Source organism: Hipposideros armiger, unplaced genomic scaffold (genome assembly GCF_001890085.2).
Source record: "Hipposideros armiger isolate ML-2016 unplaced genomic scaffold, ASM189008v1 scaffold_226, whole genome shotgun sequence".
NCBI classification, from domain to species: domain Eukaryota; kingdom Metazoa; phylum Chordata; class Mammalia; order Chiroptera; family Hipposideridae; genus Hipposideros; species Hipposideros armiger.
This window is the reverse complement of record NW_017731576.1, coordinates 1,952,465-1,965,550: the sequence shown is the minus strand read 5'-3', so window position 1 is coordinate 1,965,550 and position 13,086 is coordinate 1,952,465. Positions and strand designations below refer to the sequence as shown.

At 43.1% G+C, this 13,086-nt stretch overlaps 1 protein-coding gene across 4 annotated transcripts in view; it reads right to left on the bottom strand.

Moving 5' to 3' along the window:
• The window catches only part of PPP2R3A (protein phosphatase 2 regulatory subunit B''alpha), a 155,852-nt gene extending 143,132 nt beyond the window's left edge, over positions 1-12,720 (bottom strand). For 2 of the 4 annotated variants that reach the window (XM_019654584.1, XM_019654586.1), the window contains exon 1: positions 12,579-12,714. The gene's annotated coding sequence lies outside the window, so the exon portion shown is untranslated. Of the gene's footprint in view, positions 1-11,999; positions 12,427-12,578 lie in introns of those variants that run through there. The other 2 variants (XM_019654587.1, XM_019654585.1) reach the window with 2 other exon arrangements.
• Between the last annotated feature and the right edge of the window lie 366 nt (positions 12,721-13,086).

Here is a 13,086-nt window from a genome sequence, read left to right as displayed (position 1 = left end):
AGGCAAAGTACAGAAGACAACCCACTAGAGGTGCATGAACCAGAGCTCCCTCCCAACACACACTCAGAAAGACTGCCAACAAGAGGCTCAATTATACTTGTACTATAGCCATGCAAGTTCTTTTATAAAAGTCTACGCATCAAATAAACCTCTGGCTCACCAGTAATGGCGGGCTTGCAGCACCCTATCTCCAAACTTAGCTTACATATGTCCAAATCCCTGGAGAATGCATTCCTGCATAGGTATTTAGTTACCAAAGCACCTCACAATATTTTGTCAGCCAGGCGTGGGTCCTTCAGGAAAAGTGACACATCCACACTGGTAACTGGAGACCATTAACAGTTTCTGCTGGTAGCATTCACTCAATACAACTACCCCTAGTGTTCCTTCTCCTTATGAATGTCCTTGCATAGCACTTATCTGTGCTATGCATGAAGGGCTCAAGACAAACCAAGCCCTACTATGTGGGAGTTAGAGGACTTGGACATTTGAACGTCAGTGGTCACCAAGCTAGGTGAGCTGAATGTAACTTAATGGAGATCCCCAGTCTGGTCTGTTATCGTCTCAACAGACTTTTATCATCACTGTAGCTGGCTATTAAAGGGAAACAGACTTTGGCCCAAGGTATCTACATCTTGACAGATATTATAGTACAGGTCTTAAGAAAAATTTTGATTACATTCCTAAAGTTTGTTACTTCATCTCACCTCCTAAGATCCCCATTCCTGATAGGCGGGAATCATCTGTAAAGAGTATCAGAGAAATGAAGCTTCCTAGGGCTACAGAATGGACAGTAGTTCAACCAGTCTTCCTTTCCTATTACACTCTTACCATCTTTGGGGGAGGCTGTATATATTTTATACTCTCATCCTCCTCCCGCCCCGCCCAGAGCTCAGGGCACCAATTAATTCCATTTCAAACAAGTATTCTGTCTGTAAAAGTGATATCCCTACTTCTTAGGGACCAGTTTTGTCCACATGCTCGATGGGACAACTCCATGTGTCATATGCTTTCCAATCTCTGATCAAATATGGTTGGGACACAAACTCAAGCAAGGTGGCCAATCATATTTTCTCTCCTGGGGATTTGTAATTGAAGCAATGACACATTGCTAATTAGCAGAGAGCTCTGGGTCTTAAAGGTCCTACAGATTTGATGGCTGAGGCCACTGTTTTGGGGTATCCATGATGAGCAACATGGCAGCAGACGCTGGTGTTAAGAAAACAGGTCAGACAAATACACACAGAGAGAAGCATGTTCAATTTCCACTATGGCTGGCTGCACTTAATAAAACTGGAGTTGATGTGCTCTCTGTATATTTTTATTATAAAAATACCTTTTTTACTTCTATATCTGTAAGTGGATACTTATTCCTTGAAACCAATCAATTTCTATGACATGAAAACATACATCTTCATTGATATTTTCTCTCCATCTGTTTTTCTTTCACCTCCCACTCTCTCTCCATTTCATCTGTAGCCAAAACACCTTCGTCATATGTAATAGATACTTACCATGATTTTTTAGCTGGCCAGAATCTTTTGGACATTCTAATCTTTGATTATAATGAGGACAGGATGAACAATATGTTGCACACATGCAACTAATATGTCAATTATATCTCAATAAAAAAATAAGAACAGCGTAATGGTCAAAAACCACCAAAGCAGATGCTAAACTGATGATGAGTGGAAATCATGACCACATTTAACCAATAATTCCTAACCACTGTTCACATCACATTACTCAAATTCTTGTTTTTAAATGGGAAAAACATTTAAATGATTAGTTTATTAATTTTCAAACTGCAGTTATTGATACAGAAACTATAATTGCCTTCAATGATAGGAATTGATTCTAAGATCAGTTTATAAGTTAATTTTAAAATTTCACACAGAAAAGAAAATAATGCCAAGAAGAATCCAGACAACTTTAGGGTAGGGGGTGGGGGGCAAAGACAAAGTAATAGCAATATTTTCCCCTTAAACTGAGCAATGGGTAACAAATGTTCACTGTATTGCTATGCATTACACCTTACATATGTTTTACAAATATTGTGTTATAGCCATTTAATATTTAATTTTTTAAAAAGAACAAAGACCTTGCCAAGAATCACAATATATTATAAAGCTATAAGTAAGTGTATTAATGGCACTGAAACAAAAATCAATGGAACCAGAGTCCTAAAACCAACCTATGCATGAGAATTTATTAACTGATAATTTGACCTGCCAATTATAAAAATTATTATTCCAAATGGATAGTCAACTGAACAAGATTCCTCCCTTATAATACAAAAATAAATTCCAGATGAATTTTATACAAAAATATAAGAAAATGTAAGATTCCACGTTTATATCTTCAGGGCAGGAAAAACATCCATTTAAAAAAAATGGTCAGGGGGCCGGCCAAGAGGTGCGTTAAGAGTTGGCTTGGGATGCCAGCTCTGAGCAGCAGGGCCCCGGTTCGGATCCCACATGAGGGCCAGTGATGCTGTGCCCTCTACAGCTAAGATGGTGAACAACAGCTTGACCTGGAGCTGGGCTGCTGTGAGTCGCCGGTGTTGGCGTAGGCTGCAGCCCCTGATGCAGTGGGCTGCCAAGAGCTGCTGTGAGTGGCAGCGTGAGCCGCCGGCAGCCTGTGAGCGGCCATCCAATGGCAAGCGAGCAACTGCCTTACCCAGGAAGAGCACAATGATAATACCAACACGGGCCGGTGAAGCAACGTACTCCACCAACTAGACTGAAGAACAAAAGGACAGCAACTTGTCTGTTTCCCTTCCCCAATTCCCCAAGAAAAAAAAAAAATCTTAAAAAAAAAAAGTCAGTAAAATTAAAAGCCATAAGGGCAAATATAGATAAATTTGACATCGAAATTAAAAACTATTACAAACAAAGAGGACTCCAACAGATTGAAGGAAAATGTGTCATTTTTATAATAATGATTATCTATAAAACAAAGAACTCCTATAAATAAGTGAGAATGAATGAGACAAATATGTTTACGCTATATATAACAGAAAAATCAAAAAGAAAAATTAAATTTCTCTCTTATGCAAAAGAAGTCAAGGGCTGGTACACCGGCTTCACAAAATGTAGAGATTAAGGCTTTCTGGCTCACTGAACTACCAGGATGGTCCTTATGGTCTAGGATGGCTCAGTCTGAGGGTGTGGGGTGTGATAGGAGGAATACCCAGAGTCCTGAGAGCTCTGGGAAGCAGAATTGGAAAGTGAAGCTGGGAAAAGTGAACTTTAGCAAAGACCCTCAGGAAGTGAGGGAGGTAGTTTTGTAGATATTACCAGAAAGCAAAGGTCCTAAGGCAGGAACATAGCTGGTTTGTTGGATGAAGAATAAAGTACCATTTGTGACTGGGACAAAGTAAACACAGGGGAGAATAGTAGGAGATGAACTCAGAGAGGTAAAAGGGAGTTTAGATTATGGAGCACCTTAGAGGTAAATATAAAGGCTCTAAGCTGAGAGCTTAATTTAACAGGGTCCCTCTAGCTGCTGTATTGGGGGCTCTAGGAGAGCAAGGACACCAGCAGGGAGAGGCTATGCAATAATCCAGGTGAGATATAAGGGTGGTTTGGACACCATTTATAAAGTTTGTACCTATTGACTACCTTCACCCATTTTGCACTCCTCCCCCGCCCCGCCAGCAACCACCATCTCTTCTCTGTATCTGAGTTCTTTCTTTCTTCCCTCCCTTCCTTCCTTCCTTCTTTCCTTCCTTCCTTTCTTTCTTTTTTAGCTGAGCCATCCTGCCACCTGTTGGCAGCTCAGCGGTAGCTCAGCTCGGGCAGGGAATCGAACCGCTGTTGCTCAGAGCTCACACTCTTGAGCGAGCTCTTAACTAACTGAGCCACTCAGCCGGCCCTCAAGAGTCCTTTATTTAGATTCCACATATAAGTGAGTAGAAATAATAGGATGTGACCAATTCTAGATACATTCTGAAGGTAGAGCCAACAGGGTTTGCTCATAGACTGAATGTGGGATGAAAGAGAAAGAAGAGAGTCAAGGTTAACGCCACGGTTTTTGGCCTGGACTAGTGGAAGAATGGAGCTGCTATTTACTGAGATGGAACAGGCTGTGAGAAGAGGGGGTTTTGGAGGGGAAAATCAGGGGTTCAGTTTCGAGCTGTCTGTTAGATATCCCAATGGAGACGTCAAGCAGGCACTTTGATATCCAAGTGTGAGATTCAGACGAGAGGCTTTAACTTGAAGATAAAATTTGGTAGTTACTGGTGTGTAGGGGTTGCTGTATAGATGGTATTTAAAGTCATAAGACTGGGTGAAATGCCAAGGAAATAGGGCTGATAAGGAAAAATAGCTTTGTAGAGTAAGCAGCACTCCAACTTTGGAGGTCAGGAAGATGATGAGGAATTAGCAAAAAGACTAAGAAAGAGCCTCCAGTAAGGTAGGAGGAAATCCAGAGAATGTAATGTTCTGGAAGCTAAGTGAAGAAAGCATTTCAAAGAGGAATAATCAACTGTGTAAATGCTGCTGAAAGGTCAAGTAAAACAAAGACTGAGAGCTGATTCAATGGATTTAGCAAAGTTGGGGAGTAAAGGCCTGATTAGTGTGGACTCAAGAGAGGCGCAGATTTAGAGGGGGATGCAGGGTCCAGAGAGAGTTTAGTCTTGTATCACAAGGCACTGTATCTCTAATATCTAGTACAGTGCCTGCTCAATAAATATTTGCTGATTGAACTAAGTGAGGTCACTAGCCACTGAATCTGGAAACAGTCTTAGTTCTAGAGGCTTAAGAGCTGATACAGTGAAATGTGAGGATTCCTGGTCCAATAAAAAGAACTGCCTTTATTCTCCTACTGTGCCTGAAGACTCTTTTATTTTGAAAACTATGCTTTATACACCTAGAACAGATATCGCCAAATTTGAGAGGAATAGCAACAGAATTTGACAAACACATGCCCTACAAGAAAATATACTTTCAATTCTGGATGGGTACAATTTCTCCAACTACCTCTTATATCTGGGGCTCTGTGACTTTGCACCCAGGGGTGCAATAGGAATCCAGCCTTCTAGCTATGTCATGACTCTTAGGAAGCAGAATAGGAGACTTTGGGTGGCTGCTGAGGGACACTAACTTCCAGAGGCTTTGTACAACTGCAAGCTAGCTATGGGAAACCAGTAATTATCACAAATATTTGTTCAGTGATTTATATTTTTCAAAGTGATTACACATACACCTTCTCTTTGTAACCTCACAACAATTTTGTGAAACAAAAGAGAAAACTCAGAGTCTGAGACTTGCATAAAAATACACATTTCTTTTAACAAATGGTGCTGGGACAACTGGATAGCCACAAGCAAAAGAATGGAGTTGGATGCTTACCTCACACACAAAAGTTAACTGAAAATGGATCAAAGACCTAAATGTAAGAACTAAAACTGTAAACTCTTAGAAGATATGACCTTGGATCTGGCAATGGATTCTTAGATATGACACCAAAAATATAACAACAAAAAAAACACCATAAATTAAGTCTATCAGAATTCAAAGCTTTTGTGTGAAGGACACTATCAAGAAAGTGAAAAAGCAGCCTACAGTATGGGAGAAAATATTTGCAAATCATGTATCTAACAAGGGTCTGGTATCCAGAATACATAAAGAATTTATATCAAGTCAACAAAAAGACAGACAGCCCAATTAAAAAAATGGATAAAGGACTTGAATAGACATTTATCCAAAGAAGATACATAAACGGCCAACAAGCACATTAAAAGATGTTTAACATCATTAGTCATTAGGGAAATGCAAATCAAAATTACAATGGGATATTACTTCACAACCACTAGGATGGCTATAACCAAAAAACCCAAAAGACAGAAAATAACCAGTGCTGACAAGGATGCAGAGAAACTGGGAACTTTTGAATATTGCTAGTAGAAATGTAAAATGGTGCAACTGCTGTGGAAAAGTTTGGTGGCTCCTCAAAAAGCTAGACATGGAATTACCATATGACACAGCAGTCCCACACCTAGTTATATACACAAAAGAAATGAAACAGGTATTCAAGTAAAAATTTGTATGCAAATGCTCTTAGGAACACTATTCACAATTGCCAAAAGATGTAAACAACCCAAATGACCATCAGCTGATGAGTGGATAAACAAATGCTGCTGTTTGCAAAGAAGAGTATAGCAATAGGGCTTATGTCTTCGTAATAAACACCATTCTTCCCTAATAATCCTTGGCATCCCTATGATTTTTGTTCTTCTGCTGGGTCCCAACTCTTAGAAACATGAAGTGCAAAACTGACCTTTGAGCCCTCCTGTGCCAAGTTAAGGCTGCCAAGGAGGCAGAAATGGGTTAACAGACAGACTGGTAGTGACCATCTGCATGACAACCCACTCTAGACAGTCTAATCCAAGGTCTTCAAGGTAACAGCATTCACACAACCTTTTGGAAACTGAAGTTTGTTCACTCCTCTCTCCTTCTCTCTGAGCTCAACGAAGTCCTAATCCAAGTTATAGTCATACCCTTTAATCACTGTCAATGAAAAAGTTTTCAAAGCATGAGAAATTTTACATGTATGCAACTGGAAAACCAAGCTATAATATCAAGTTATTTGGAAAAAATACAGCTGCCAAAACTACTCCTGGAAATCTGACAGCTAGATACATATTCCCTGACATAGCCAAGTATTCCATTTTCAATATGCCAACAATCTGGTCTTTGTTCATCAGTTCAATGGCGGATGAGGTCAGGGTCACTGGAGCCCAGATCACTGCTGGCCTTTAGGAGCTCGATGGCTTTCCAGATAAGAGACGAAGGGCCTAATTTCCAACATCGGAGTCTCAAGAAACCTGGCAAAGTATCTCCTTAGTGAAAAGCACAAAGTCTCCAAAACAAACACAAGCAAGACCCCTACGAAATGGGAGAGGGGTAATCAAGCACCAATGCACTGCCTTCCTGCCAAGTTAGAAGTGTTTGGGTAACCAACACAGTTTGAACACCTGTCATGGAGACATATAAGGGTACCTGTCCCGCCCTCACCACTCCCCTTTTTGGGTAAACTTCTCAAAAGATTTCTCCAACATTCAGCATTTATTTCCTTACTGTTTACTCATCTCGGTCTGGTTTCTGCCTCTTCCAATCTAAAATGGTTCTTGCTGAGGTCAAAGACTTCATCTTGCTAAGTTCAACAGATCATTTTCAGTCTACTTCTTAACTTGATGACTCCTCTCTTTTTGAAATATCCTCTTTTCTTGCCTTTTATGACACATCTTAAGCTGGAATTAGATTTTAGAGTAAGACAAAAATCAAGTATAGTCTAAATTACTCTTGAAAATCCTTTAAACGGCTCATTAAGTAAAGCATACTTGTGTTTGTGTACATAACCCTACGCGGTACGAACAGCATAAATGTACACATGCAAAACAAACAGTGAGTTTAGATGCAAAATAAAACTTCGCTCTCTCTTATCTAATTAAAAACCCCTTCAAGTGTATTGGGTTAAGTTTGCACACTTTAACTGGAAGTAAGGTGCCATTCTACTGTACCTCCCTGGCCATTTCTCATCCTTTTCCTGGGGCTACCCTCCTTTACCCAGTGTTGATTGGGCCTGAGCCCTCTTCCCTTCTGAATCTCTATCAATGGGTCTCAACTTCCACTGCTCAGTGCACTCACCAGAGGAGCTTTCAAAAATCCCAGGTTACAATTCAGACCAGGTAAACAGACACAGAATTTCTGGGATGGGCCCAGCATCAGTATTTTTTAATCATCCAATGTTTCCAATGTGCAGCCAAAGTGAGGGTCATTTCTGCTCTCCTCCTAGAGCAGGGGTCACACACTCAATGCTGACAGGGTCAGAGAAGTAAATGAGCAAAGGAGGCCACGCATAAATTTTAAGAGTGGAGGGATGCTCTTTGGTGAACTAGAAAGCAGCTGGTATCAGTTGTGACTTAGCTCCAATCAATTGTTGCCACATTTGACAACATTGGAAAGCCAGCTCAGGAGGGCTAAATCTTCACATTTTTAAAGAAAAACCCCAATTCGATATTTCCAAGGGACATCTTCAGATTTTAAATTATTGGCAATTAACTCAAAATTAAACAACAAAAACCACTGTGTTGGAAAAACAAATCACATCTGTAAGCCAGGTTCAGCTGTGTGCTGCAGGTTTACAACCTCTGCCCTAGGTAATTCCATCCACACATTTCAATTTACACCTAAAAACTTGTGTCCCCAGTTCAGCCACTCCTCTGAGTTATGGATTTGAATTATCAGATGCTTATGACATCTCCACTTAAAGGTCTCACCAGTCTCAAAGTGAAATGTGATTTAAACCCACCTCGAAACTATTTATCCTTCCAGTGTTCTCTATCTCAGGTAACAACTCCACCATTCACCTGGATGGGCAAGCCAGAATCTTGGGAGTCACCCTACATACTTATTTCTTCCTCTTACGGCTTGTGCCATATCAACCATCAAATCCTATCAATTGTGCCTCCTAAATATATCTCCTATATCCATCTACCTCTCTCCATCTCCCCTGCTCCCTCCTTCCTTGTTCCCAGCTACCATCTTTTCTCTCCTACCTTTCCACAGTGTATTCGTTGGCTCAGGCTACCATAATAAAATACTACAGACTGGCTGGCTTAAACAACAGAAATTCATAGAATTTCCAGAAATTTACGTAAGTCCCAGATCAAGGTCCATCAGAGGTGGTTTCTAGGGAAGATTTGTTCTTGGCTCGCAGATGGCCACTTTCTCAGTGTGCTCACATGGCCTTCCCTCCTCTTCTTATAAGGCCACCAATTTTATCAGATTAGGGTCCCACCCCTATGACCTCTTTTAACCTTAATTACCTCCTAAAGGCTATCCTCAAATATAGTCACTTTGGGGGATGGGGCTTCAAAATATCAATCTGGGGGGAGGGGCACAATTCATTCTACAGAACACGGTAACCTTAATTAGGGACAGCTGCCCCCACATTCATTCATTTTGTCCCACACAATTTTCTCCAATATGACCAGAGTGATCTTTTACAAACACAAATCTTTACAAACGTGTGTGTGTGTGTGTGTGTGTGTGTGTGTGTGTGTGTGTACATATCTGACCCAACAAGTCCACTTCTAGGAATCTATCTTGCAAATATATTCACACACATGAACTGGCATTAGTACTGTTACAGTAAATTATTGGAAACAATTTAAGTGTCCATTAATAGGATGGTTAAATAATCTGTGGTATATCCATACAATGGAATACTATACAGTAACTCAAAATAAGAAGGAAACTATACATTGAAATGGAAAGATTTCCAAGACATTGTTCAGAGAACAAGAGAACAAAACAAAGAACACAACAGTGTGTACAGTATGCTACCATTTGTGTAAACAGATGGAAAGAAGAATATGCATTTGCTTGAATGCCCACAGAAAATGTCTAGATATATGCCTCCTAAATATATCTCCTGTATCCATACACAGTAATACCTTGGTTTGTGAGCATAATTCGTTCCAGAAACAAACTACTCGTATTGCAAGACATCGCTTGTTTACCAAGTTAAAATGTATTAGAAATGTCTGCTCATCTTGCAAAACACTCGCAAACCACATTACTCGCAATCCAAGGTTTTACTGTACTTCTCTTCATCTCCTCCGCTACCACCTTGGTCCCAGCTGTTATAGTAAATTACTGGAAACTAGTAACAGTGGTTACCCCTTTGGAAGGTGTGGGGAACACGGCAGTTGGGGAGGGAATAGGACCATAGCAGACATTCCGATTTAATGGGCTTAGAGGATGGCTCAGCACTAGTTTTAAGTTAACCTCTTGTGATTTTGATGAGCAGGCTGGACTGAGAACTGCTGCTAGAGATAGCCTTCACTTACCTTCCCAGATTCCTTTTATGTCATCTTGCCCCATCATTCTCCATGTTCCAGTCTCACTGGCCTCTAAGTCCCAGAAAAGATCCTGTTCCTTCTGCAGGAATACTGTCCCCATAAGCTTCACCTTATAGCATCTATTATCGTTCAGAGTCCACCTCACCCTAAAATTCATTTCCAAGGAAACTTTCCTAGTTTCCAAACTAGGTCAGGACCCGTTCTATGTACTCAGAGCATTCTGTACTTCTAGAATGTATCACAATTGTAATGAGGTAATTGTATCATTGTACATGTATGCATCTGTTACTCTCTTTAGACTGTAATGTCTATGAGTGCAGAGACCACATCAATTGCTTTTACCACTGGATTCCCAGACCTAAATAGTGTCTGGCTAAGTAGGCCCTCCCTCAGATATTTGTCACATGAATGAATGACTACTCCTGCCCTCAGACTCAGCATAGTAGATAAAATGAACACATAAGCAAATGAGGACCATGCAGTGTCACTGGTGTTAAGGTAGCAGTCTGTTTAGAACAGTGGTTCTCAGGTAGGGGTGATCTGGGCCCTCCCAAGGGACTCCTGGCAATGTCTGAAGACATATGTGATTGTCACAACTGTGTGGGCTGTGTGAATGTTTGTCACAACTGGGGATGAGGGTAATACTGATAATCAATTAAGCAGAGGCTAAAACATCCTCTAATGCACAGGATAGACCCCTACAACAAAGAATTATCTGGTCCGAATGTCAATAGCTCCACGGTCAAAACCCCCTAATTTAGAGGATGGTAATGCCCATAAGGGTGATCAATTCTACTCCAGGTGGTGGGGTTTCTTATTTTGGTCGGGAGGGAGCAGATGTCAAGAAAAGTTTCAGAGAGGAAATATATAGTACAGCTTTAGCTGCACATAGAAGGGTGGCAGGGGCCATGTCCATGAAGACTATGTTTGCGAGAGGTAATGAGGAGCCTCTGAAGAGTTTAAAAGCAGAGTTATGATTTGAACAGTACCCCATACTCCAAAACTACTCATCTCCTATTCCTTTCTTGCTGAAACAGAACTTTCATTCTCTTAAGGCAGCTGGTTTCAGCTAAACATTAAGGCCAAATTAATTCAGACTAGGATAAGTCAGCCCCTTCACACTCCAGAATGTTAAGCTGCATTTTAAGATATGCAAATACTAATGAATACAAATAAATATTTAACTGCTTAATGTTCAGATTTTTAGTGGATAAAGCTATTTTTTTAACCCAAAGGCCAGGCTGGTCCTGGTAAAGACTTCTCCAAAGTTTTCTGTTTTTAAAAAACTTAACTTTATCTTCCCTGTCCTCAATTTCTGAGCTCCCAGATTTATAAAAGATCCAGGTTTTCTCCACAAATATCTCATAAGTGAGTTCTTCTGCCAGACAGGTTAGGAGAACCATTTGGATACAATAAATGTGAATAAATTGTATGCATTAACTAGGAGTGGTCTATTGGTTTTTTAAAAGGCTTTCACTAAGTCATGGATACTACTGAAAGGAATGAAATTGAGATAATTTTAATGGCATCACCAAGAAAGAAAACCGTGTTTTACTACAAGTCTGCTGCTTGCTGAGCTGGATGCACATGCTCTGACCTAGTATGGCAATTCTTAGGGTCTCGGCACTAGGTGCTCTGTTTACAAGAAACTGAGGCCTGAGACTAATGAAGAACAAAGAAAAATGCCTGGCACCAAAGGTTTGGGGGCTGTTTTGTACATGAACGATTTTGAGGAGGAACACTTCCTCAGATTTTGGACTGCACCACAAATCACGTTTCTGCTTACGTGTTAAGAATTTTTATTTCGTGCTTCCAGACCATTTCCTAATAAGAAAATACCTTATAATTTACAAACAGCAATTTATCCTCCCTTACATTTGCAGACCACTAAAACTGGATAACATTTCCTTAAGCTTTACCAGAATCGAAGAACTGGGAATAATGTGAGCACAACAGAGTTCAGATGCAACATCAACTCCAAGCCCAGGCCAGCTGGTTTCCATCGAGAGGTCCCCCCGGAGAAAGCCCCTCCGAGGCGGTGGCCGGGTTCGGCGCGGGAGCGAGACCCACCCGGTGGGCCCGGGGACGGTCGCAAGGCAGGACTAGGGTCTGCCCGGCCTCCGTTTACCTTTGTTTCAGGTACTCCCGCTCCCAGCCGGGCCGGGGATCCCGCCCAAGGCCCCGAACTGGTGACACATCCTTCTTTGGCCAAGTCGGGCCGAGGTTGGGCAGGGGGCGGGGAAGGAAAATAAAGCCTCAGCGCCTAACGACGTGACTCTCAGTTCTTCCAAAACGTTGGCATTTGTTTCTCTGCCAAGCTTTCCGGTTAACAAGTTCCCGAGGGCTGCGCGGGCGAACTGGCCTAGGAGCCCCGAAAGTGGGAAGGAGCAGGCCGTCCCCCGCCTTCCGTCCTCTTTGGACGCCCCCGGGGCAGGCGGTTTCCACACCTCCCGGGCTGCCACAGCCCGGGACCGAGCTGGCGTGCAGAGGCGCCCGCACCGCCTCGAACCCCGACTTCCACCGCTCTGCCAGCTCCAGCAGCGCAGCGCGACCGCGCCGAGCCCTCGGGCCAGGCCGGTCCCCGCCCCCAGGCACCGGCCCCGCCCGCCCGGGCCTCCGCGTACCGCCCCCCGGCCTCGCCACAACCCTCGGGCCGGGCCCGGGGCGCTTGGGCTTCAGGCTGCGCGGCGGGCGTCCTCGCGCCTACCTGAATGCCCGCGGCTCCTCCTGCGGCTGCTGCCTCGGCTCACAGACTGCGCTCACCGCCCAGGCTCACGGCGCCGCGGGATACTGAGCTGCGAGCGCGGCGCGTGAAGAGCTGAGGCCCGAGCGCGCCCCGCCCAGCCGCCTGTCCGTCCCCTCCTCCCCCTCGTCCCCACCCTCGGCCGCGGTCTCGGCGCCCCGCCCCTCCCCGCGGGCCCCGCCCGCACTGCCCCGCCCCTCGCTAGGAAGGGGGCCGCCAGGGGCGCCACGAGAGCCGCTGATGCTGCTGCGGGTGCAGTCCCGGGGATGGCGGCTTCTCGGAGACGCGATTCGTAGCCCTTATTACTATTTGGCGGATGCGAGTCTCTCAGATTTGTTATTACTGTGATTGTTGTTATCATTATTGTTATCGTTGTTGTTATTGTAATTGTCACTGATTGTTTTGCCCTCCTTCAGCGGACTCGTAGCCCTCGCCTGGACGCTCCGGGTCACGCCATCCCTCCTAGTGGCCT